The 27,791-nt window shown below is 45.0% G+C and overlaps 1 protein-coding gene across 9 annotated transcripts in view; it reads left to right on the top strand.

Annotated features, from left to right (window-relative positions):
* Window positions 1-27,791, top strand: part of HIVEP2 (HIVEP zinc finger 2) — a 156,888-nt gene that overhangs the window by 49,558 nt on the left and 79,539 nt on the right. For 2 of the 9 annotated variants that reach the window (XM_005280389.4, XM_065590300.1), the window contains exon 1: window positions 9,087-11,070. The exons of the other annotated variants lie outside the window; for them this stretch is intronic. The gene's annotated coding sequence lies outside the window, so the exon portion shown is untranslated. Of the gene's footprint in view, window positions 1-9,086; window positions 11,071-27,791 lie in introns of those variants that run through there. 9 annotated transcript variants of the gene reach the window in all.

Raw genomic sequence — 27,791 nt, 5'->3', positions numbered from 1 at the left:
GAAGTGAGCATGCCTGGGAGCAGCAAGCATTGGAGTGGGTTAGAGGGAAGAAGGAATGTGTGTTGGAGGTTTAGGTTTATTGTTGGAGGAAAGGAACACATAGGGGACATGTTAATTGCACGTGCAAGGTATGTATCAAGGAGGTCTCACATATTCTGCATCAGTATGTTGTAGGTGGGAACCCACGGTGAGGGTGGGAGTGTCTAGGGAAAAGGAATGGGGAGATGAGCTCAAATTCAGGGATGGTATCTCACTGAGTTTTCTTGCTATTAGGAAAGCACGTGGTGAAGGAGCATAAAAAGAAATGATATCTATAGGTAAAAGTAGACTTATTGTCACCACTCCGCCACAGCCCTGTTGTCTCTGGAGTAGCAGGAGGAAAGCCCCCTTGTATTACACTGCAATTATGTAGAATGGTGGCTGATATTTTTTTCTTGGATCACTGCTGAAGAGCTGAAGTGGGACGCTCCATGTAGATTTGGCAAATTGTAACACAGTAGGATTAATACACTGGATCAGCTAAAATCAAAACCAGCTCAAAGGGCAAATAAATGAGGGTTGTGGTTTCATCCTAGTGTTCAGGAGAAATCAGTATACATTATTAAATTTGGAAAGAGAGGGAACAATATGTCTGGAAGCAGTAGCCACATAACAAATGACAAAGAACTTACTGTGTCAGTGAGAAAATCACTAGCTTCTGGTATTTAGTTCTGGCTTTGAAAGGGGATTTGTGAATGAATTATGCAGCAAATAATTTCTGGCTTTCATTTCAGAGTTCACTTAATGTTTTTAAAGCAAAGGCAGATGATACAATCAATGGTGTATAAAAACTCAAACATGTATATACTCTCCCAAAAGCAAATTTATTCCTGGTCTCCATTCATCTTCATTTGATTTTATTTTCAAACCTCAACAATTAGCTCCCTCCTCCTTTGGCTACAATATTTATTCAGCCCTTGTCAAAAAGTCTTGTAGGAGCATTGGCTGGTAGCCTTAGAATGTGATATAAATGCAGGTGCAGTTGACACACCAGGCTAATGCATTCCCAGTCGTTTGGAAAGTTGAACATCTTCCATTAGGCAGCCAAATTTTCTTCCCAGGCTTCTGAGAATAAGAGCTCTTTGGTTGATGCCATGAGAACTGGGAATCTATGTCTACACTTCAGACACATGTAATCCTTCTCCAGCTTTTCCCCTTCCCTCCTCTTGTTGGGTCAGTACTGCAGTTAGGAGTTGTATTTATTTTACTTCCAGTTTTTGTTGTAGGCTTGATGGCTCTGTAATGTTCTTTTTCCAGCAGTACAGTGATCTGTATTAATCACTAGCATGTCTAACTGTTAATTTGCTTATAATCAGTTTTTCAAGAGGTTGCTTTAATATGGAGGGGAAATCAGTTCTTTGGGCTGCAAATACCTGATGCTGTATGTCCCGCAACTCCCTGTCATTATGGTAAATTTTCCATTAGGGCACCGGGGCTTTTAAATGAAAGTGTCAAGCGCCTTCTGGTCCTGGAAACTTGAAACATGTGGCTGCCTGTAAAGAAACCATACACTAAGTTACAGCCTGTGTGGGCCCAGATGTGCTTGGCAAGCATTGCTATGCCAGCATGAGTCTTTGTAGGAGCGGAGAGGGGATGGGTAGCTGCCAGTCCTGATTTTTACGTATCTCTAATGTGTTCGGACACCCCAGTTTGCAGGACTTGAAATCCCCAGGATTCCTGTTCCAGGCTGCTGACCCTGCACATATGGTGGTGATGTGACACAAAACTAAAAGATGTAACCAACTCTCTCCAAAAGGCTTGTGTCTTTTTTTCCTCATTTCCCCTGCCACCTCTTTCCATTTTGGAACTGTTCTGCAGGACCCTGCTCTCTCAAGGCTCCCTGCCTCTGCTGTTCTTCTCTTTGTTCCATCTATTTTTGCAAAGTGGAAGGATGCAATTTGGGGGAGAAGTTACCTATTGTAGAACTCTGAATTGCCTTCTCTTCATGTGTCGTTGTCCTTCCTCTCTTCTTTCTTCTCATGATCTCTTTTTCACTTTGACCCTCCCCATGCAGGTCAGTGGCTCAGTTGTAAGTCTTGGTGAATACTCTTTGTTCTCTGTAAGTGACTTCTTCATACAGAGAAGAATGCAGGTTCACAAGCTGTTCCCTTGCTTTCCTTCCTGCAGCTGCCATAATAATTCCTCTGCTCTTGTGGGTAGGCCAATTGGCTGAAAAACTCATAAACAACAGAGTAGGGCTGTGAGGGCAGTGAAATATTGGTTGCTTTGCAGTTTGGGTATTTTAAAAATGGATTGTACATACAAAAAAAGTGTTTCCTTTAGTATTTCTGTAATAATTCAGCTCCATACACTTTTTTTTTTAAAGGTATGTTTTTACATTAGAAATATTAGGTGCTGGATCTGCTTTTTTGTCTTGCATCTTTGTCAAACTTTGGAAGACTTGGACTGTGCCATCACAGCTGGAATCTGAAATCTGACCTGCAATTAGGCTGGGAGAGCAGTAGCTCAGGTTTCAGCTCAATTGAATGGCAAGGGAATGATGAAACTAGGCCCTGGTCTACACTAAGAGTTTAGGTTGAATTTAGCAGCGTTAGATCGATTTAACCCTGCACCCATCCACATGACGAAGCCATTTTTGTTGACTTAAAGGGCTCTTAAAATCGATTTCTGTACTCCTCCCCGATGAGGGGATTAGCGCTGAAATCGACCCTACTGGGTCGAATTTGGGGTAGTGTGGATGCAATTCGATAGTATTGGCCTCCAGGAGCTATCCCAGAGTGCTCCTTTGTGACCACTCTGGACAGCACTCTCAACTCAGATGCACTGGCCAGGTAGACAGGAAAAGCCCCACAAACTTTTGAATTTCATTTCCTGTTTGGCCACCGTGGTGAACTGATCAGCACAGGTGACCATGGAGTCCCACAATCGCAAAAGAGCTCCAGCATGGACCGAATGGGAGGTACTGGATCTGATCGCTGTATGGGGAGACGAATCTATGCTACCAGAACTCCATTGTAAAAGACAAAATGATGAAGCAGCCAGACACCCAGGGCGGTTAGAAGAGCACAGCAGGGCGCGCTGCGCACCAGAGAATCTTTGAAAACAGTTTCATGACTGGCCAGGCTACGGTGTGAAAGTTCTGTTTGTTTCTCCTTGATGAAAACCCGCCCCCTTGGTTCACTCTACTTCCCTGTAAGCCAACTGCCCTCCCCTCCCCTCCACTTGCTGAGGCAATAAAGTCATGGTTTCAAATTCATGCATTCTTTATTAATTCGTCACACAAATGGGGGGATAACAGCCAAGGTAGTCCGGGAGGGGTGCAGCAGGAGGGAAGCACAGGGGTGGGGTAGTTGTAAGGGCACCCCCTAGAATGGCATGCAGCTCATCATAGAAGCGGGATGTCTGGGGCTCTGACCCGGAGCGGCCATTTGCCTCTCTGGTTCTTTGGTAGGCTTGCCTGATATTCCAGGCAGGACTGAATCGCCATTAGATGAAACTTAAAGAAGGGAATGACCTGGAGTCACTCCCATTTATGTCCAGGCACCCACGACTGACTTCACCGAGGCCGGTCAGGAGCTCCCATGTCTGCCCAGGAGCCCCCGACTGACCTCACTGAGGCCGGCCAGGAGGAACCAGGAGACAGCAGCAGACGGTACAATATGGCTGCTAACCGTCTTCGCTAACTTGCAAAGGCAAGGAGCTGCTGCTGTGTAGCACTGCAGTACCGCATCTGCCAGCAGCACCCAGGAAACGTACGGTGACAGTGAGCTGAGCGGGCTCCATGCTTGCCATGGTAAGTCGTCTGCACGGGTAACCCGGGAAAAAAGGCGAGAAATGATTTTTTGACGTTGCTTTCACGGGGAGGGGGGAGTGAAGACATGTACCCAGAGCCACCCACAACAATGTTTTTGCCCCGTGAGGCATTGGGAGCTCAACACAGAATTCCAATGGGCGGCGGAGACATGATGTGTTTCTCTTTCCTGATTGAATTAGAGATGAACAACACTTTTAGGATTGGCAGGACCGGCTCCAGTGTTTTTGCCGCCCCAAGCGGTGAAAAATAAAAATAAAAAAGCCGCGATTGGTGGCACTTCGGCAGCAGCTCTACCGCCGCCACTTTGTTCTTTGGTGGCAATTCGGCGGCGGGTCCTTCCCCTGGAGAGGGACTGAGGGGACCCGCCGCCAATTTGGCGCCAAAGAGCCGGACGTGCCGCCCCTTTCTGTTGGCCGCCCCAAGCACATGCTTGGTGCACTGGTGTCTAGAGCCGGCCCTGAGGATTGGGATTCCAGTGTTTGTGATTATCAAATTCATGTTTTCTCATACAAACTTACTATGAGAGTTCAGGCTGAAAGGAGAGTGGTTTTGGTGTGGTTTGTTTGGGGTCTTTTACTTCTTTGCAAAAGTAAAAAGGGTCTGGTAGAGATTAAATGAGGCTGCACCTAGTCCTGCTGCAACCCCTTACTACCAAGCATAGTTCTACTTACTGGGCATAGACCCGCTGCGCCTGATTGTGATTTATGAGGTGACCCCCTTTATGTTGTTCTAATTGCATAAATCCAATGTAAACAGCCATCACATATTACCTCATCCAGTATAACAGCTCAGTGTAGGGGACTTGTCTGGGGTGGGTTGGAGACATGCTGGGAAGGGTGATCATGGCCAGAGTGTGCTGTGATCTGGTTATTGTAGGTTGTTATATGGCACATAGAGGACAATTACAAGTCAGCACAACTTAGAGCAGCCTTAGGGCAGCTCTAAATTGTGTCAGGAGCTGAACAGTCCCTTAAAGCCAGCTTTGTCTCCCCTCCCCTTCCCTATTCCTGTACTTACTGGTGGAATGGAGGAATGAAGAACTAAGTCATTGGCTGTAGTCAAGCTGTTTTAATGAGGAGGGAGACTTAATGTGGACAAGGGTTTGCAGTATCAGACCCTTAATTATAGAATAATTCATAAAGCAACATCAGAGATCCATCCCCTTGGGCAATATTTAAAAGTCACTTTTCAATTAAATTGAAATGATATCTGATTTGCAAATGTTACAGATGTGATGTGCCACAAAATTGAGGCTCAGATGTCTTTATAAGAAAATGAGCTGCAAAAAGGGAGAGCCCTGTGAGAGTGACGCTGATGCTGAAGCAGTATGAGAATACCAGGCCTTTTTTATGTTTCTGATATCAACATCATGGTTTGTCTAACGTTGTGTGGCACTGTGGCTAAGTTCTCCACACTATTCCATTCTCAGCAAGCCAAGTGTTACTCACAAAATTGCTGTTCTAAAAACTTATAAAATAATTTGCTAATTTGGGGCCTGGTCATGCATCCTTTGTTTACCCAACATTTGTCCCTGAAGTCCTGCATTCAGTACAGTTCCCAGCTGCAGAAATATAACAGTGGTGTCCATTTTATCTTTGAAAATACAGTATATAACTTCTATAATAAAAGTTTGCACACTTACTTTAGCCCACAACTTATACTGCTTCTCTTCTGTTATGTTCTCTTATATGTTTGCTGCCCTCTGTATTACTGGTTATGTAAGAAAATAACTTATAATATCAACAGCACTGTTTGCCGTGTAAATATTGCCTTATCTTATAGCTTTATAGCCTTATTAAAATGAAAAATGGGAGAGAAGGGGGTAATTAATCATTTTCCTGCTCATGACTGTGTATCTTCAAAACAGCGTTGAAGCTTTGCCACTACACGTATTCCTCCAATACTTATTAGATAAGAGAGCTATATAGTTATGACCCTAGATCTCCTAGACCTTTCCTTTACATTTCCCCCTCTGCTGATTTCATTCATGCCTACCACTGTCATTGGCAGCAATATATCTGCCATCTTCAGCCCTTCCAAATCCTTCTCTTCCTCTTTCCCCATCTCCCTTTATACCAACTGGACACCATCTTTTTTTCTTTACAATCAGGCCTATTTTGAGGGTTTTTTAAAAATAAGTCTTTTATTTAATTAAAAACAAACTTTAAAAATGTTTTCCTGAAGTGTTAGAAACTCTCACACACTAGCATTGTGCAAGTTCTAAGAACAGTGGTTTTCAACCTTTTTTCCATATGCGGATCCCTAAAAAATTTCAAATGGAGGTGCAGACCCCTTTTGAAATCTGTGACATACTCTGCAGACACCCCGGGGTCCGTGGACCACAGATTGAAAACCACTGTTTTAGTGTAGGAAAACTGGAAACTAAAACTGGCTATAACAAAGTGAAACTGGCCAAAAGTTTCACTTTCTAAACTGAGTGAAATGTCAGAAATAAAATATTTTAATTATTCTTTATTTGAACAATCTGTGGTGTCTTTAGTAACACAAATGAAGAATTTTGGTTAATATTCAGCTTTTATCTTGACTGTGTCCATTTGTGTAATAAGATTTTTGTTGCCTCTGGAATGTAAAAATAGTTTCCCCCTCTCTGCTTGGAATAAATACTGTGGTATCGTGTGGTTGGCTATGTAAAGGTGATTTTAGTTGCTTAACAATGCAGTTATCAGGTGCTGGCCAAACACACCACCAGAATCTCTCCTAAATGACATGGCAGTGTGATTGACCCTTCTGTATGTCAGGACAGACTATGTGCATGTAGGAAATTAACTTTCTCAGTGCAGCTGGATATTCCAGGACTAACTTTGTGTTCCCCAAACATCTGAATGAATGTGGTATTAAAACTGTTGCCAAGGGACAGATGTAAGACTGCGTGCTGAAGCATTCTTTTTCTCAGATGCAGTGTTGCCAAAAAACAAGCATTAAAAAACTCATGAGTCAGGACCTCAAAAATCATCATTGTCTGAAAAATCATGAATTTTTAAAAATGATCAATATTGGGGGATAGGCGTTGGTGTTTGCCTTCTGGGCTCCAGCCATACCCCTTATACTCAGACACATTACCTTATACCAGGACCAGAACTGGGGTAGGCAGAGAGTGGAATATGTCAGATCTACTCGTGCTGAGTTTGGGATTTCCCTATGCTGGAGGAATCCCCAGATGGCCAGTTTAGCCAGTTTTTCACTTACTTTTCTCTGTTAGACCAGAACGGGGGCCAAGATGTGGCTCATGATCCCTGCCTCAAAGCATTTACAGTCTAAGTAAAGAAAATAACTGCAGAAGGATACAACAAAAATAGTGCTCCAGGAGTGAAATACACTAGGGCAAAGATAACATAATCTGATTATGTGGCCATATAGAAAAATAATGTCCATGCCTTGACTCTAAATGCTAAACCTTCAAGGAGGGACTTGAGTTAGAAGAGGATAGATGGAGTAGAAAGAATGTTTCCTCCCTAAAGTGCAATATATAAGAATCCCAATCTTTCTCCCATCAAAGAAAAGAGGCAAAACTCCTGTTAACTTCAGGGGGAGCAGGGTTGGGCTCTTACATTGTTTGCAGAGTTAGGATAATCCATGACAAATTACTATTATGTTCATTTCAAAAATGTGACAAAAATCATAGATGGGTGTCTGATATGCCTTTGAGTTATTTAAAGTTTCCTGACAGAGAGAATTAAATACCCACTTCTTATTGGTGAGAGACTTTGTGCATTTCATGTGAAATATTGCAAGTTGTGATTGCCTCTTGAATTAGCAAACTTGCTATAAAGGATGTTTCACAGATCTTCAGTGACGTGGTATCTTACACATTTACACCTTTGCTATTTTTCATGATACTTGTTTTTGTGAGAGCTCCTACAATAGAGTGCACTACAGGATTGGATTGTTTTGTCTCCCACATTTTCTGTAGGAAATATATTCATAGATTCATAGATTCTAGGACTGGAAGGGACCTCGAGAGGTCATCGAGTCCAGTCCCCTGCCCGCATGGCAGGACCAAATACCATCTAGACCATCCCTGATAGACATTTATCTAACCTACTCTTAAATATCTCAAGAGATGGAGATTCCACAACCTCCCTAGGCAATTTATTCCAGTGTTTAACCACCCTGACAGTTAGGAACTTTTTCCTAATGTCCAACCTAGACCTCCCTTGCTGCAGTTTAAACCCATTGCTTCTGGTTCTATCCTTAGAGGCTAAGGTGAACAAGTTTTCTCCCTCCTTCTTATGACACCCTTTTAAATACCTGAAAAAATTGTTTTAGTCAGTGATGAGCTGCCACAATCTTAACAACCGGTTCCCTCCTCCTCACCCCATGAGGGGGGTCGTGGTCCACCCCCGCTCCCCAGGACTTCTGCCCCATCCAACCCCCCACGTTCCGTGACGCCCCCCCCCCGGGACACTTGCCCCATCCACCCCCCTTCCCTGTCCACTGACTGCCCCCCGCTGCCCCATCCAACACCTCCTCTCATTCCTGATGGCACCCCAGGACCCCTGCCCCATCCAACCACCCCTCTCTCTGTCTCCTGACTGCCCCTGGAACCCCTGTCCCCTGACTGCCTCCCACCGCCCCATCCAACCCCTGCTCCTTCCTGACTGCACCCCGGGACTCTTGCCCCCATTCAATCCCCCTGTTCCCTGCCCTCTGACCGCCCCGACCCCTATCCACCCCCCACCACCACCCCGAACTCCCCTGCCCTCTATCCAACACCCCCTCCCTGCTCCCTTACCACGCTGCCTGGAGGTGGCTGGCGGCGCTACAGCCACGCCGCTCGGCCGGGGCTGGGGCTGGTCGGCTGGGGCGAAGCAGGTTGGCTGGGGCTGGGGCCGCTGGGCCGGAGCCGGTCGGCCAGGGCCGGAGCCAGTCGACCGGCCCCGGAGCCGCTGGGCTGGGCCTGGAGCAGGTCGGCCGGTGCTGGGCCGGGACGCGCCGCCGCACAGCGCCTTGCTGGAACCCTCCTCGCGCCCCCCCCGCCCCAGCTCACCTGTGCAAAGCCGCCGCTTGGTTCTCAGCCCTCCCAGGCTTCCCGCGCGAACAGCTGATTCGCGGGAAGCAGGGGAGGGGGAGGAGAAAAGGGGTGGAGCATTCAGGGGAGGAGGCGGAGGTGAGCTGGGGCCTGGGGCGGTGCGGAGAGCTGCTGGAGTTTTACCGGTTGTTAAATTTAAAAGCCCTTTTAGAACCGGTTGTCCCATGCGGGACAACCGGTTCTAAAAGGGCTTCTAAATTTAACAACCGGTTCCCGCGAACCGGTGCAAACCGGCTCCAGCTCACCACTGATTTTAGTCTTGCTGAGAAACTGAGTGGGCACCCAGGGAAAAGGCAGGGGGCTAGTAGAAGATGAGAGACGGAGAGAATAACACAAGTTCCTTCCAGCAACTTAGAGGGGATAATCATCTAGAGCAGGGGTTCTCAACCTTTTTCTTTCTGAGCCCCCCCCCAACATTCTATAAAAACACCATGGCCCACCTGTGCCACAACAACTGTTTTTCTGCATATCGAAGTCAGGGCCAGCATTAGGAAGTAATTAGGAAGTAGCAAGCAATTTGTCCAGGACCCCACACCACAGGGGACCCAACAAAGCTAAATTGGTTAGGCTTTAGCTTCAGCCGTGGATGGTAGGGCTTAGGCTTTATGCCCTGGGCCCCAGTGAGTTTAATGCTGTCCCTGCATGACGGACCCTTTGAAATCTGCTTGCGGCCCCCCAGGGAGCCTCGGACCCCTGCTTGAGAACTGCCAAACCAGAGGGCACTGATGAACACTTCTACTTAGGGTTGTTAAACTAGGCCAAGCAAACTGCTAGCCTGTGTGCAACACGAAAAAATGTGCATGCTTTGTGAAATTGTTGTACTAAAAATACTTTGCATTCTTATTTATAGCAGTGTTATCATAGTTGAAGAAAGTAAAGTAGAACTTAGCTCCCTGGGACAAAAAATGGCCGTTGTTGTTTTCATGCTTGCCAAGGAGAGGCATATGAATCCCTTCGTGTTTGGCTAGGTAAGATAAAGCGTAACATTTTCCAAACTACCTAAGTGCCATTTTCAAGAGAGGTGATTTAGGCTCTTAGCAGCCTAAATCTCATTGAAAGTCAATATGATTTTGGATCCTAAGTGCCCAAGCCACTTTTGAAAATGAGACTTAGGAGCCTCAGTTACGTTAGGGTTTTTGAAAATGTTATCCAAAGTTTTTTAATTTGGTGAGAAGTTGCAACAGAACTGCTAACATAACTGCTGTCAAGAGTTTTGACTGGCTCATTGATATCTTAGTAAATGCCATTACAATTGAGAGCATTTGGAATTAATATTAAGGAATAAGAGATTATCCATAATAGCTGATTATTTAATGGAGAACATCACTGTTTTAATCTAGATATTAATGTAAAAATATCTAGTAATTGTTTGATATGGGCAGTAAAGTATCTTGACAGGGTTTTGGATTCTGAGTTAAAAGATGCACTGCAGTTCTTTTTGAATGGATGACAGCCAAATGATACAAGAAAGGCAGAAGATGCAGCACACAGTATCATACAAAGATTATGGCCAAGATAGCTGTGAACTGTCCCGAGAAATAATGCCCATGGAACAGACAAAAAAAATCACACCAATTTTTTGGGGTTGATATTTTATTTCAGACAAACATTGCATGCAGGTGTGTTAGGGTGAGATGCTTAATTTGAATATCTCTGGATTAATTTGAAATTGTTTACTTTATCCCCCACTAAAATGCTAAAAGAGTTGGTAAATTAAAAGATGCCAAGTATAGACTGTATAGCATTTTATAGTCAGTACTTCTCTTTAGGCTTAATCCTTGTATTGCAGTGTTAAAATTTACAGAACAGCTTGTAATTGCAGTAGTTTATTTAAACCATCTATTTGTGGTTATGGCTGCTGAGGAAGCTTAAACTTCAACATTCCCCAGCCATCTAATACCAGCAAATTGACTTCAGGTCTCTTGTAAGAATATCTAAATGTAGGCTGTTGAATAATCCCTTTGGGGGCCCTGTAACTATTTTTATGCCTGGATATGCGTCATCAGTGGGTATTTTCTCTGGTGACTAGCTTACATCAGTAGGTCTCCTACCATACATTCTATCAGTGAGTGAGTTATGATTGATGGGAATCACGGTCGCTGTTTAGCTTTTATCTGTGACCTCAAATAATGGACAACGGGAATTTCCAGGCTGTTAAATTCTTTGAATGACTGAGGATACGGAATTGCAGTGCTGATAAATGGAGGTAGTACTGAGATATTATTCATTAGAAGAGGGGAGCTAAAGGGGGGGAGGAGGAGGTTCCTTATCTGAAAGGCGGTAAATCCAGCTCTATTGCTTTGCTGTTAGTGGAACGGTATGCTTCCCAAACCCCCAAAAAGTAGCTGTGCTGGAGAATTGTCGAACCTGATGCACTGAATAACTCTGCATGGCTTTCTAGTGATGTATGCCTGATTGTAGCAGCGTAATTTAAATGTGTTTAATTAGCTGATCTTTAGGGTAGTTTGTCAGTCTGGTTTTATCCCAGGGGCACATGCTGTTTGCAGCTGTACCCAGGGAAATGCTGTGGAATTTGAAGTAGATTTTTTTTCTTTTTTAATAGTTGGGAATAGGGGATGGATTTATCGGTAAATTTAATCTAGACGTTATCTGGACTAAATCTAAAAGTGCAGTAGGTTAGGTGATTTTAAGGTTATGTTGCACTTGCCACAGTGACCCACTGAGATTGTGGTAGCAGTTCATTTCCTGATCTTAAATACTTTCTATTATGGAAATGAGTATGATGAATGCATGTAATGATTTATCTCCCTTATTTTCTTTCACTGCACCTTTCCCACCTCCTCTGTCTCTGACATGTGTAAATGAGGCTACAGTGTAGTTGTGAGATTGTGTCAGCAGCATTCTGTGATAATTTAGCAGCTCGAGCCAGCTCTAGATAGTGAGGCACTTTCCCTTTCTTCTTTTCTCTCTTTTGTGCTTACTCCCTTTGACACAGATGTGACCAGCAGATACAGTATTCAACTCCTCCTGATCGCTGGCTCAGAGATCTGGCAAACCCTTTTGCTGGCAGTCAGACTTTTCAGGGCATGGCAGTGAGGTGCACAGAAACCTAGGGTGGGTGTAATATAAAGAACTGTGCAGCTTGTTGATTAAAATTATCTTTGTTTATCAAACTATATAATATAAGGGACGGTAGGTAGCTGACTCTGAATTCCTTGTGGGGGATTCAGAGTAGCAGCCGTGTTAGTCTGTATCCGCAAAAAGAAGAACAGGAGGACTTGTGGCACCTTAGAGACTAACAAATTTATTAGAGCATTTATTAGATGCTCTAATAAATTTGTTAGTCTCTAAGGTGCCACAAGTCCTCCTGTTCTTCTTTTTGTGGGGGATTGTTCCTGCTGCCCTGTGGCCCCTATGCATGGTCTGCCCCTATTCATTTTGGTGCAGTTTGTTTTTCAGCATTCTCAGCTAACAGCCACATGATTTCTGGGCAGGATTTTAAGATTTTTAAGCTTTCAGAGGAAAAATGTGATCTTGATTTTTATGTCTCCTGCAAATCTTTTCTTTCTAATTTAGCACACCAATGATTGGTCAGTGAAACTGGATTTCCTGTGCTAGTTAATTAACAACCCCAATTATTTTTGACTAATTAGTTATGCTAAAGCTAGCCTCTATAGAACTGAACATGTTGTTGCAACATAGATGCCCTCACTCTATGATGAAGCAGGCTATGTATATTGCACCTGAACACTCAGCACAAATAGATGCATGTAATAACATGGCCAATGTCTCTAAATCTGCTTTCCTATTAGTTGGGTATTGGTTAGGAGATGCATTTAATAGAAATACCAACAATTTTGTGGCAAATTTACAGTCACTTCAATGGGATTTTGTGACTCATGACAAGCTAGTTATATAATTCAGAATCTATAAACTGTTAAGCACAAAAAGCTTGATGAGTCTTTGAGTCATTTGCAGTAGAATTCACTGAACTCTCCTGGGATGATGCACTTGGAATGTTTGTGAATGCTACTTTTTTGTGTTTATTTCCTGAAACTTGCCAGGAATCTTCACTTTAATATCTGTGGGAAAGTCACACAATGAATGAAAGTTCTTTCCCCCTCTTGTGCCCCCACAGGGATTGTTATAATATTTTATGGTAATTTTCTTTTATAATATTTTTGCAAAAGCTCAGTATCATAATCCAGAAGAATTATATAGGCATTCAAAAATATTTTGACAAGGGTTGTAAATTTTGCAGAAAATAAATGTTAGCAAATAGTTTATGGGTTCCTGTTTCTCACTGCAGAGCTATGTGTAAGAATAAAGGTTGCAGTCCATTTTGACATGTGGTAATATGTAGGAGTAACTCCCTATATCTTGTTACAGGATGTCATTCTAGGGATGAATACTAATTTAGGCCTTGATCCTGCAGAGAACTTATTGCAGATGGATCCTTGTGCCCACTGATTGCGGTGGACTCAGTGTGGATAAGGAGGTCCACTTGCACACAGTTCATTGTAGGATTAGGGCCTTGGTGATGAAAACCCTGTCTCCTTGGGAGAGCCTCTCTGTGTTCAGTGGTGATCCTTAAAATCTTGCCAGTCGTTTTAGAAAATGCCTCGCTAAATATTTCATCTTAATATTTACATTATTTTGCATATTCCCTATAAGGAATACTGTGGACACTGAGGTAACTATCTAATGAGCTAAGGCAGAATTGACAGATGCTTTAGGGCAGTGCTTCTCAATGGATCAGCTCCAGTCCCTGAGATGTCACTGATGCAATTTAGGAAGGGAGCAAACCGATCCTTGGTATCAAAAAGGTTGAGAAACACTGCTTTAGGGTGACCGCTGTATCTTGTAATAATATTATAAGCAAACTGTTTTTGTGCTTTAATGTATAACTGGCTCCTTCTATGCACACAGCTGTAGCTGCTATCATTTGGGAAGGAAAACAGAAAGCTGAATATGACAGGTTAATAATATCAGGTGCTGAATTCTAAAATTGTTTTGGATAAGTTTGAAAATCATAAGGGTAGTTAAGCCCTGGAATAGGCTTCCAAGCAAGGTCCTTTTTCCAATTCCTTATTTTTTTAATGATACTGCTTTACAGTACTGCTTTTGGTTGTTTTTTCCTCTTTTTTCCCTAAACTTAATAAGAACATCAAAATGTATATCAATAATCTGTTATTTTCCCCCCACCGCAAAATAGAGTACAAAACAAAGTGTTTTAAAAAGTGTATTGAATTTTCCCACCTATGTTTCCTTTATGGTACTTGAAAGCTTTCTGGTAATATAATCAACACATCTTGAGCCCTGGTCATGCAAGCTGACCCGCACTGGAGAACAGAACACATGCGAAGACTCAATGACTTTAGCAGAGTTACCTGAAGATTCAAGGGTCTACCTGCATGCAGGATCACCTTTCAGGATTGGGGCTTTAGTGTTCCCAGAATCATGGAAATGGAAGACTGGAAGGAACCTCAGGCTTGAGGGATCATCTCTAGTCCACCCCCCCATCCCCACTACTGAGGCAGGACTAAGTAAACCTGTATCATCCCTTACATGTGTTTGTCTAACCTGTTCTTAAAAACATCTAATGACAGGGATTCCATCACCGCCAATAGGTAACCTATTCTAGTGCTTAACTGTGGTTTTAATAAGATGGTTAAGAACTAGCATGATCATAAGCTTTTGCATTCCTAGAAGTGGTTAAGTCACTACTCAGCCTCATGCTTCAGAATGCCCTTAAGCTATGCAGCTGACTCACGTCAACAGCATATCTTGACTTGAATAAATGTTTTCATTGATTAGTAGACAGCGATGTCTCCTCCAAACAGGCCCTCTTCACTGAAGGCAGTGGGGTAAGGAGGGCCTTAGGCAGGATGGATCTTTTGTTACCTCTGCCCTTCTTTGTACTGTGTGCAGTGCGTGCCCTGTGTATCCTCTTTACCCCTGAGAGGACTGAGGCACCAAGGGTGCTCGTTGAAACTATATATAATGATTAGTTGTCACTGTGATATAATTCCCAACAAATATCATGCACTGGAGCTGTCGTTCTGCGCATGGTGTCATAGTACAATGAGTCCCAGGTAGCACTGAAATTAAATGCATATAATTAGGGCCATACCAAATTCACAGCCATGAAAAATGTGTCACGGACAGTGAAATCTGGTCTCCCCCTGTGAAATCTGGTCTTCTGTGTGCTTTTACCCTATATTATACAGATTTCACGGGGGGTGACCAGCATTTCTCAAATTGGGGGTCCTGACCCAAAAGGGAGTTGCAGGCGAGGTTGCAAGGTTATTTTAGGGTCAGTCACAGTATTGCCACCCTTACTTCTGTGCTGCCTTCAGAGCTGGGCAGCTGGAGAGCGGCGGCTGTTGGCCGGGTGCCCAGCCAGCAGCAGCGCAGAAGTAAGTGTGGCAATAGCATGGAAATAAAAATTTCCATGCCACCCTTACTTCTGCGCTGCTGCCTTCAGAGCTAGGTGGGCACAGAGTAGCAGCTGCTGACTGAGCACCCACCTCTGCAGGCAGCAGCGCAGAAGTAAGAGTGGCAATACCATACCAGGCCATCTTTACTTTTGCACTGCTGCTGGCGGCGACTCTGCCTTCAGAGCTGGGCTCCCGGCCAGCAGCCGCCGCTCTCCAGCTGCCCAGCTCTGAAGCCAGAGCCGCTGCCAGCAGCAGCACAGAAGTAACGGTAGCAGTACCGCAACCCACCCTACAATAACCTCGCGAACGGCCAAAACTCCTTTTTGGGTTAGGACCCCTACAATTACAACACTGTGAAATTACAGATTTAAATAGCTGAAATCATGAAATTTACCATTTTCAAAATCATATGATCGTGAAATTGACTAAAATGGACTATGAATTTGGTAGGGCCCTACTTAAAGTTAGAAATTTTTTCCTAATATCTAATCTAAATCTCCCTTGCTGCAGGTTAAGGCTATTACTTCTTGTCCATCCTTCCGTGGACAGGGAGAACAATTTATCACCATCCTGTTTATAACAGCTCTTAACATATTTGAAAACTATCAGGTCTCTCCTCAGTTTTCTTTTCTCAAGACTAAAACATGCCCAGTTTTTTAACGTTTCCTCATAGGTCGGGTTTTCTAAACCTTCTATCATTTTTGTTGCTTTCCTCTGGACTCTCTTCAATTTAGCCACATCTTTCCTAAAGCATGGCAGCCAGAATTGGATACCATATTCCAGCTGAGGCCGCACTTTTCTGTCAGAGGGGGAAGAGAGGATTTGAACAAGGTTCTCCCACCTCTCAGGAGAGTGCTCTAACCACTAAGCAATGGAGTATTCTGATGTTGGGCTCCCTTGGTGTCTCCTGTTGAAACTGTTACACTCTGGATAAATAATGGAGTGATTAGAGCAGGGGGACTGAACCCAGGATCTCCAACAACTGGACTACAGAGTCATTCTCACTCTCTAGGCCAGTAGTGGGCAACCTGCGGGCTGCACGCAGCCCATCAGGGTAATCTGCTGGCAGGCCTTGAGACAGTTTGTTTACATTGATCGTCTGCAGGCATGGCCGCCCGCAGCTCCCAGCGGCCGCAGTTCACCGTTCCTGGCCAATGGGAGCTGCGGGAAGCAGCGCAGGCCACAAGGACACGTTGGCTGCCGCTTCCCACAGTTCCCATTGACCAGGAACGGTGAACCGTGGCCATTGGAAGCTGCAGACAGTCAGTGTAAACACACTGTCTCGCGGCCCGCCAGTGGATAACCCTGACGGGCCGTGTGCAGCCCGCGTGTCGCAGGTTGCCCACCACTGCTGTAGCCTAATTTCTATTTAGACTATCACTCTAACCACTGAGCTAAATTTATAAAGTGCACACCCCTACCACTGGCCATTTTATGTAGATCGAAGCAGGTGTCTATATCATTCCTTCAAGAAACGTTTCTAGGTTCCTAACCAGCCTGACTCCAGGCAACGGGTTCCCATTTGTGGATCACTAAGCAGATGCCTCCCTGCAGCCTAGACTTAGGCACCTATCTCAAATACAGGCGTGGGGCTTAGCACACAAACTTCTCATCAGCATCTGCCATTGGATAGCTTAGGCATCTCCCCAGCTAGCGTGTTGGCTTTCTGAATCGCATTCTTAGGTGCCTATCTCTTCCCAGATATTGTATAGGAGACTAGCACCTATTTTAGCTTTATAGAGCACAGTTGTTCCTGTGATTTTCTAGGCACTATGACGCTCAGCATTGCAATGCTTAAATGCCTAAATCGCTTTTGAAAATTAGATTTAGGCTCCTAAATCAGTTAGGCATTACAATACTGAGTGCAGCAAGGCCTAAGTAGCTTTAAAAATCTGGACCAATAGCTATGTGGCAACATGGCAGCGATTAGGCTCATCGCATCTAATCTGAAGCAGAGTACATGTAGGGAGCACAATCCCACTGACATCTAGTCAAGGAAGGAGAGAAAAATCCAAATGAGCGTTCTTAAACTGCAGTCACTCAGAGTGGTCTGTAGCACGCTGGCATAAGGTGCATCTCTGCCAGCAACTTGTCCTCCCTTTCTTGTTCTCAGATAGCGTGGGTGATTGCTACCCGATCAGTTGGCAGTGAGGGCAATCAAGTTTAAAAAAAAGAGAGGAGTTCATTTCTTTGCTAGTAATTGTTTTTTTGTTTGTTTGTTTTTGATGCTGTTATTCCATTGCAGACACTCAGGACCTAAGTGTCCTACCTTGTGTAGTTGTTTACGCTTACACTAGGTGGGTGTAAAATGATCATGTTATAGCTAGAGTCACCAGATGCTGCTGTTACACAGTCTTACAAAGTCTTTTTAGTAGCTTGTGAAGAGCTGTTGTATTGTTGTTAGCTTTTTGTGTGAGTGTTGTAGTTTCTTTTGTAGGGAGCTGTTGCCTTAATCTCCCTAATAAGAGTCAATTTTTGGTGCAGAGTTACTTTCTTGGAATCAGCCTTTGGAGTTTAGGCTGGGATTTCTGAAAGAGAAGTTTGCATGCATGCTTTTGTTTGTGATCACCTCTGTTCAGGGACTAATGTATTCAATATAAATAAATAAGCTTCGCTAAGAAAATAAGTTGATTACACATTACATATTGCTCCTCCAGTTGGAAACCAACTCACAAGGCCCTGACATCTGCTACTCCTCAGAAGGACGATGATACCATTCTGATTTGGTTGTGTTTTATGCTCGCTTTGCACGAGTATGAATGACTACGCAAGATGTAAGGCTGTGGAGAGTCAGGCCCTCAAGCTTCAGTAAGACAAAAAAATAATTTACTGCGGTTGGAGTTCTTATTGGAAATAAGAAAGAGGAGGAGTTCTGCTGCAAGGGGGTGCAAAAATATTTAATATCTGCTTGGCTAACATGAGGAGAGTGTGACGGTGCATTAGATTACACTGGTATAATGAAATGATGTAAAATGAGTAAGGATCCATATCCATTTTTCTGGGGTTGATGTAGAAAGCTGCTTCTCTAGTAGATTTCCATCTTCCAGAGCTCAGTGTTATATCATTAAAGCTACTAATGTAACCACTGTGTTGCTGATTTAAAGATAGCCTTTTTTCAAATAGGAAAGTTGGCCTGTTTTCACTCTCTTGAGTCTTGATCAAGTGCTCAATCCTGCTCCCACTGGAGATTTGCCATTGACTACAACAGGCACACAGCCTGGCCCTATATCAGAGGATCAGAGTTCTCCTTTTAATTAAGCTTTTTTATAAGGTACATTTTTCCACTTTGATTGGTTTTAAATTAAATATCATTCTGTGCGAGTACTTCAAAGCTGTGAACACCCAGGAGGGAGTGGTAATCTTCAGGGAGTGTAAGGAGGTGTTATAAGCGGTGAAACTGAGCAAAAGGAATTTTAAAAGTTGCGTATCTGAAAAAAAAATCCTACTGGAGAAATCTGTTGGACAGCAGAGCAACCTCCCAGAGCAAGTCGTGGAAGCTTTATCATTTGAGTTAGGGTTACCAGATGTCCGGTTTTTCCCGGACATGTCCGGCTTTTTGGTAATCAAACCCCCGTCCAGGGGGAATTGCCAAAAAACCGAACATGTCCGGGAAAAATACCGGCCGGGCACTTCCCCTCCCGGGCTCCAGCTGCTGTGCTCCTCCCCTGACTCTTCGGCTCTGTTTAAGAGCCGAGCTGGCCGAGCGCTCCGGCTTCGGGCAGCCTCCTTGCCTCCGGACCCCGAGCCGCTGGCTGGGCACTTCCCCTCCCGGGCTCCAGCTGCGCAGGGTCTGGAGGCATGGGGGCTGCCCGAAGCCGGTAGCGCTCGGGCAGCTTGGCTCTTAAATAGAGCCAAAGAGTCAGGGGAGGAGCACAGCAGCCGGAGCCCAGGAGGGGAAGTGCCCGGCCTGGGGCGCAGGATCCGGAGGCATGGGGGCTGCCCGAAGCCCAAGCGCTACTGGCTTCACGGTTTGCTGGGCAGCCTCCAGACCCTGTGACCCCGGCTGTGCACTTCCCCTCCCGGGTTCCAGCTGCGCTGGGGAAGCGCCGGCCGGGGGTGCAGGGTCTGGAGGCTGCCTGGCAAACCGTGAAGCCGGTAGCACTCAGGCAGCCCTTTTTGCGGGGCTGGGAGGGAGGAGGGAGAGTTAGGGCGGGGACTTTGGAGAAGGGGCGGGGAATGGGCGGAATTGGGGTGGGGAAGGGGTGGAGTTGGGGCGGGGCCGGGGGTGGGGAAAGGGGCGGGGCCAAGGCCCGTGGAGTGTCCTCTTTTTTTATTTTTTAAATATGGTAACCCTATTTGAGTACTTCAAAAATAATCTGGACAAAGCACTGGGAAGCATACTATAAAGAATATTCCTATATTGGCTGGGAGATGAGTAATAAGTGGTCCTTCTTCTCAATTTCTATGCTTCTGTGCTCACTCTTTCAAAAATAGATATTTTTTTCACTTCCAGAGAAACTCATTCCCTTTCCCCTCCCTTTGTATCGTGGCCCACCTGTTTTCCTCTTTAAAATATTTGTATTTTCACTTGAAAGGGATTTTAATTTCTAAACAGCAAATTTGATGGGGTTTCTAATAATTTAAATATATTTTTCATAGTTTTTGCATTTATGGCCAAGTCCAGCCATTGTTCTACTTGTGAATTTTCCAGAAAAGATAATGGGAAGCTTGCACAAAAATTGATAGCAGGATATGGTTATTACAATATCCACTTCTAAGAGGCCTGATTAATAGCCACACATTACCATCTGGTGATCATGAGAACTGAACTTGAGTAGCTCTGGTTTCTGTTGAAGCTACAATCTAGATTTGGCAGGAATTAATAGTTATACCTACCATACTATAATTTAAATGCCCAGACACATGGCATTTGCAACTTCATTTTGTTTGTTCTGGTCTGACTACAGTGTAAATAAAAGTTTATAAATGTGTTAGCTTTCAATTGCAAGTTTACTGATAACATGAAGTCTTATAAGAAAGTGTTATTGGAACCACATGTTCAAATCCAAACCATGTATTAACAGTAAAATGAATAATGAGCCTGTTTTAAAATGCACTGTTAAAAAATACAGTTTGTTTTTGAACTAGTTGTTCCTCTTGTATCATTACAGCCAATATTCCCCAGGGACGTCTAACAATTTCTCCAGCAATTTACTGCATCAGCTGTTTAAATGATACCAAAAGTTTGTTTCACAATTGCAGTCTCTTTCAGGAATCTCCTTTTTCCCCTTTATAAAAATTGATAATGGGATGTGTAAACAGTAGGAATGGAAAATCAGAGGTATGTTAAGAGTTCTGCATTCCTACCAACCAGTCACTAGGCTAGGCATGAAATCCTAACATCTGTTTGGAAAATGTGGGCACTGTGTTGTTTAAGTAGGTTTATGTTAAGGGTAAACTGCTTGCTTTGAGCTCATTGTGCCTGCCAAAGGAGCACAGATTTTAACCTTTCCCTTTGTGGGCTCTTACTGTAACGTGGCAGCACCACAGGGAGCCTAGCCTTTGGTGGTGGGTGGATGGGAATGCAACTTCCAAATGCCTTTGTGACCCTTTAAAAAAAAAAGGTGGGGGGAGGAGGGGGCAGAAGGAAGTGCACTGCACATGTCAGCATCAACAGACGGAAAAGCAGAAGGCAGGGGAAGCACTGCCAACCCTGGCTGTTCTCTCCAATTTCTTTCTTCAGATTTACACAAAAACAAAATGTGACAAACTGAAATGAGATGCAGCTTGAACTTTTGTTCTGAAGCACATCAAAGAGGCATTGAAACACTGACTTTGAAGGTCAGAATTGTACTCTTTTCTGTGACAGATTCCAGAGACAAAATTGTAAACTTTTATATTGGCTTTTAAGGTAAATCCTTAATTGTTTAACAGTAATAATCATTAGGAGCATAATCTGGATTATATTACATTATTGTGTCTGCGGTAAGCGGAGATTTGCTTTCTTCTAAAGAGAGAAAGGAGATTCCATGTGAACAAGAGTGAGATAATTACAGAGGTTGCCAATAAAAAGACTGTTGTGTTTGTGGAGACTGCTGTTGCATTCAGCAAATGCCAATTATAGAAATGTCAGCTTTCGGTGTGTGATGGGTTATCATCACACAAATGCTTTGGGATTGCAGTTGGTCAAAAGTGTAATTTACCTTCTCCTCACAGCTATTTTAAAGCAAACAAAACTAAGTGTCAGGCAGTGGTGAAGGTACGTTGTAAAGCAATGAATGTTAGGGTATGTCTACACTACGAGAGTAGTTCGATTTTACTTAAAGTGAATTTGTGGAACCGATATTACAAAATCGAACGTGTGTATCCACACTAAAGACAGTAATTCGACTTTGTGAGTCCACACTAACGGGGCAGCATCAACATTGGAAGCGGTGCACTTTGGGTAGCTATCCCACAGTCCCCGCTGCCCACTGGAATTCTGGGTCGAGCCCCCAATGCCTGCTGGGGCAAAAAATTTGTCGAGGGTGGTTTTGGGTAACTGTCGTCATTCAACCCTCACTCCCTTCCTCCCTCCGTGAAAGCGCCGGCGGGCAATCAGTTCGCGCACTTTTCTGGTGGTTGACAGCGCGGACGCCACAACACCGCGAGCATGGAGCCCGCTCTGATCATCGCTGCAGTTATGGCCGTTGTCAACACCTCGCGCCTTATCATCCACCTTTTTCAAAGGCAGATGCTGAGAAATCGGGCGAGGAGGCTACGGCAGCGCGGTGAGGACGTTAAGTCTGAGAGGGGCACAGACCTCTCACAAAGCATGGGACCCCGCGCCGTGGACATCATGGTGGCAATGGGTCATGCTGATGCTGTGGAACGGCGATTCTGGGCCCAGGAAACAAGCACGGACTGGTGGGACCACATAGTGCTGCAGGTCTGGGATGAATCACAGTGGCTGCGAAACTTTCGGATGCGTAAGGGAACTTTCCTGGAACTTTGTGAGTTGCTGTCCCCTGCCCTGAAGCGCAAGGACACCTGGATGCGAGCAGCCCTGACTGTCCAGAAGCGAGTGGCCATAGCCCTCTGGAAGATTGCAATGCCAGACAGCTACCGGTCAGTCGCGAACCAATTTGGAGTGGGCAAATCTACCGTGGGGGTTGCTGTGATGCAAGTAGCCAATGCAGTCGTTGAGCTACTGCTCTCAAAGGTAGTGACCCTGGGAAACGTGCAGGTGATCATAGATGGTTTCGCTGCGATGGGATTCCCAAACTGCGGTGGGGCTATAGATGGAACTCACATCCCTATCCTGGGACCGGACCACCAGGCCAGCCAGTACATTAACCGAAAGGGCTACTTTTCAATGGTGCTGCAAGCACTGGTGGACCATAGGGGACGTTTTACCAACATCAACGTCGGATGGCCGGGCAAGGTTCATGACGCTCACGTTTTCAGGAACTCTGGTCTGTTTAGACGGCTGCAGGAAGGTGTTTACTTCCCGGACCACAAAATAACTGTTGGGGATATGGAGATGCCTATAGTGATCCTCGGGGACCCAGCCTACCCGCTAATGCCCTGGCTCATGAAGCCCTATACAGGCGCCCTGGACAGTGAAAAAGAACTCTTCAACTACCGGCTGAGCAAGTGCAGAATGGTGGTGGAGTGTGCTTTTGGACGTCTGAAGGGGAGATGGAGAAGCTTACTGACTCGCTCTGATCTCACCGAAACCAATATCCTCATTGTTATTGCAGCTTGCTGTGTGCTCCACAATCTCTGTGAGAGCAAGGGGGAGACGTTTATGGCGGGGTGGGAGGTTGAGGCAAATCGCCTGGCTGCTGATTACGCCCAACCAGACACCCGGGCGATTAGAAGAGCCCAGCGGGACGCTCTGTGCATCCGGGAAGCATTGAAAGCTAGGTTCCAGAGTGACCAGGGTAACCTGTGACTATTAAGTTTGTTTAAACAGAAGCTGAACCTGCCCCCGTTTCTTTACCCAGTTAATGTTGACTATCCTCTCCAGATCACACAAGCGGGGCCGGACAACGGAATTCTGCTAGCAGGCGGCCATGGTAAGCCGTAGACTTTTGGCTGCTTAAATCTTAATTTACAGCAGTGCCCTCCTTTCACGTTCCAAGCAATGCTCCTAGCGTTGGCCAGTTCCTGCTGTCGGCGATCCGGCAAGCATGAACTCTGCCCCGTCCCACCCCCATCGCGGCTGTCCCCGGGAAAGATCCCTGCATGCTGCCAGCGAACTGCTCAGCAGGAACGGTTTGCCTCCCTGCCCCCACCACGTGGCTGGGCTCGGGAAAGATCCCTGCACGCTGCCGGCGATCCGGCCGGCATGAACTCTGCCCCGTCCCACCCCGTTGTGGCTGTCCCGGGAAAGATCCCTGCACGCTGCCGGCGAACCGCTCAGCATGAACGGTTCGCCTCCCCGCCCCTACCACGTGGCTGTAAACCGCCGGTTACAGTTATTTAAAGGAACAGGCAATCAGTCCCCATACTAAAATTCCCCTAATTCAAAGCAGGTCACCATGAGTGTTATCACTCTGATGAGGATTACGGAGACCGAGAAAGACCGCATGCTGCGTGAATGCCAGCAAACACCAGGGCCGTATGCCTCCATGCTTTGCCAGGCAATGATACCGGAGTACCTGCTGCTAGCCTGGTGCGGAAAAGTTTCCTACCATGGAAGAGGCAATAAGGCCGCTCTCCCCAGGAACCTGATGCAAAGGCTTTCACATTACCTCCAGGAGAGCTTCGTGGAGATATCCCTGGAGGATTTCTACTCTATCCCCAGACATGTTAACAGACTTTTCCAGTAGCTGCACTGGCCAGGACTAAAAAGTTAAGCGCCTAGGGCAAACTAATCATTAAAAACCCATTGCTAACATACCATGCCTATTCTATTCAAAATAAATGTTTAAAACACTTACCTACTGATGTTTCCCCTCATTCACGGTCCGGGTTACCACCTTGGGAGGGTTGGTAGGGGATCTCCGTGAGGGCGATGAAGAGATCCTGACTGTCGGGGAAATCAGCGTTGAAAGCGCTGTCGACTGCCTCGTCCTCCTCATCTCCTTCCTCATCTTCCCCGTCCGCGAACAGCTCCGAGGAAGCGGCCGTCGACAATACCCCATCGTCAGAGTCCACGGACAGTGGTGGGGTAGTGGTGGCAGCCGCACCTAGAATGGAATGCAGTGCCTCGTAGAAATGGCATGTCTGGGGCTGGGATCTGGAGCATCCGTTTGACTCTTTGGTCTTCTGGTACGCTTGTCTCAGCTCCTTGATTTTCACGCGGCACTGCGTTGCATCCTGGCTGTAGCCTCTCTCCGTTATGGCTTTTGAGATCTTCTCGTAGATCTTCGCATTCCGTCTTTTCGATCGCAGCTCCAAAAGCACGGACTCATCGCCCCACACAGCGATCAGATCCAAGACCTCCCGATCAGTCCATGCTGGGGCCCTCTCTCTATTCTGCGATTGCATGGTCACCTCTGCTGGAGAGCTCTGCATCATTGCCAGTGCTGCTGAGTTCGCCACGATGTCCAAACAGGAAATGAGATTCAAACTGGCCAGATAGGAAAAGGAATTCAAATTTTCCCGGGGCTTTTCCTGTGTGGCTGGTCAGAGCATCCGAGCTCGGACTGCTGTCCAGAGCGTCAACAGAGTGGTGCACTGTGGGATAGCTCCCGGAGCTATTAGCGTCGAATTCCATCCACACTAACACTAATTCGACATGGCCATGTCGAATTTAGCGCTACTCCCCTTGTTGGGGAGGAGTACAGAAATCGATTTAAAGAGACCTCTATGTCGAAATAAATAGCTTCGTTGTGTGGACGGGTGCAGGGTTAATTCGAATTAACACTGCTAAATTCGACATAACCTCCTAGTGTAGACCAGGCCTAAGTTTGTATTCTCCCCTCCCCACCACTGAAGAGAAGAACAGCAAATGTATCAAGCAAAGTACATCTTGAGGTAATTTGTACCATGTCTTTGCAAGGAATGAACTGGGAATGCCATTTTAACATAGCAGGGAAGCCAGCCCTCCCTCCCAGTGCTTAAACACAGTTAATGTGCTGCTGTGTTCTGACACTTGCAAATTGAAAGTGATGTATTTATTTTGTCAATGTGCCTTCTTTTGTGCTGGATTACTTATCCTCTGCATGCCTGTGTAAACTGGTTCATATACACCTCTACCTCGATATAACGCTGTCCTCGGGAGCCAAAAAGTCTTACCGTGTTATAGGTGAAACCGTGTTACATTGAACTTGCTTTGATCCAACGGAGTGTGCAGCCCTGCCCCCTCCCCCCGGAGTGCTGCTTTACTGCATTATATCCGAATTTGTGTTATTTTGGGTCGCGTTATATCAAGGTAGTGGTGTATTTCCGTTTCTTTCCTCGTCTTATGCATCTTTCATTTAAGGGCATACCTTGCTCTCAGTTTTTATGCAGAGCTCCCATCGACTTCAATAAATGGCAGCTCCAGTGTAACATGATGGTAAAATATGGCCTCTGGCGTTAGTGAGTGGACTTGTTTGCAGGTGTCTGGTTTTTGGTTTGCCTGGAGGAGGTGATTCCTCTCAACTTGCGTTGTTGCTCCCATTTTGAGTGTATAAAGAGTTTGTGGTGTTTGTAGGGTGAAAATTGAGCATCAACATTTTTAAGGTTATGGGTTTTTTCTTGCTTCTGTGATTGATTAATGACATTATCTTAGCTGCTTTTTGTCATTTGACTAAAATATTATCCTTCCTATGTTCAAAGTGGCTTTTGTCATAGCTGTGGCCTTGAAGATTCTTTGTGTGCCCCAAACTCCCATTCACAGCACTGAGAGATCTGGATGCTTGTGCAATGCAGGATGATGGTTTTTATGGTAACAACTCCGAGGTCTTTGGGCTATGGGTTTGGATCTCCTCTTCGTATGGTAAACACACGGGAGCATTTCTAGCTGAATATTCCTTTTACAGCTGTGGCCCCGTACTGCCTCTTTATCAGGCTCCCCAGGAGTAGCTAAAGTGCATTATCAAAAAGACTCCCTGGGATGTAATATTTTCTGGAGCAAGACAGGATGAAAGAGGCTAAAAGAAGAATGTTGGTTTGAAAGGTTTACGAAATCACCCTCCTTTTCAATTAGTTTACACAGACGGCTGTCTGGATTGCTGCTTGTCCTTGCTTAATCGCAGCTGTTTATGGAAAAATTGCTGCTTTATAGAAGTGAATCCAAAGACTCGTGTTATTGTTTCACTTGCTGGATATCTTCACGTTATTCTGGGCACACAAGGACTTGGCCTGAAACTGAGATTAATTACTAAACCCATGGTGAATAATTAACTATTTGACTAGTTCCCAAGTTCTGTACTCTGTTCTGTTGGGCTAGAAATGATTTCCCAAACTGCTGAAGATAACGGAGGTTATTCCTGGTTTCACAATGTCCTCATTGTTACTGACTTGTGTTGTGACATCAGCTGATACCTAAGCAAGTCTGGTCCAGCTTCTCATACAAACCACTTCCTGGGGTTTTCTCGGGTAATGGCAGTGATTCAAAAGATACCGCAATGCCTCAGAGTACTGCTTGTTATACGTTGCAATGAGGTTCTAAGGAAAGAGCTTTGCTATGGTGCTATTAAAACGCACTTTTCTTCTTGTCCTGGTTTAAAATTTAGCTGCACACTGTTCAACAAGTGTGCATGTTTTCAAATCCCTTCTTATACGTAAGCAATAGTTATTGCGGATCGTGTGTATGCGTGGACATGTGCACATGTGTATACGTATATTAGACAGGAACCCGAGCCTGACAACTGGATAAAAAGACCACTGAATTTTGGATCTGGGTGCAAACTTTGTGGCTATTCCCTATTTCTGTTACCACAACGAAATGGGAACCAACCAAAATTATTAAGCAAATCAAATATAGATCATGGTACTTTGTAGCACCTCAGAGTGCTTTAGAAAGGTTAATTGATGAAGCCTCCAAACATCTCTGTGGAATAGGGGAATAGGTAAATATTATTATCCCCATTTTGCAAACGGAGGCTTAGGACTGCTAAGCAGTTTGCCCAGTTCTCACAGCAAGTATATGTGAGAGTGTAAGAGCTGGGAATAGAATCCAGGTTGCTTCACTCACAGTGCATGCCCTAAATGCAGATTCTAACAATGATCAATACTTATAAATTAGTCTTGGTTCCCCCTCCTTTCAGTGAAGCTAGTGGTGAATTTTTAGATTCTGATCACGTTCAGGATGGTTCTTTGTAATTTCAGTGTTATCTTACAGAACAAGTTAATCTTCACAGAGTACTTCCCCCTCCGCCCCCCCTCAGATCTTCTTCCCTTTCTTATTAAATGACTTTTTGCACTATAGTGTCTGGGAAATATGAATCTCATATATGGATAATTAATGAGGATGGTCAAATATGTTCAGATAAAACATGAAACAACCTGAACCCTCACCTGTCCCTTAAACTGGACCCAAACCAAGTCTTTTATGATGTCCAGAAATGTGTAGTTAACATTATTGTTGTTGGTTTTTTTTTTTCATTTTTGTGCTCTTTCAAACTCCTTGGTTCTTGCCAGAACCAGAAGGACTGGAAATCTTGTGAGA

Source organism: Chrysemys picta, chromosome 3, assembly GCF_011386835.1.
Source record: "Chrysemys picta bellii isolate R12L10 chromosome 3, ASM1138683v2, whole genome shotgun sequence".
Taxonomy (NCBI): Eukaryota; Metazoa; Chordata; order Testudines; family Emydidae; genus Chrysemys; species Chrysemys picta.
The sequence above is the reverse complement of the archived record's forward strand: the minus strand, read 5'-3'. Positions and strand labels throughout refer to the sequence as shown.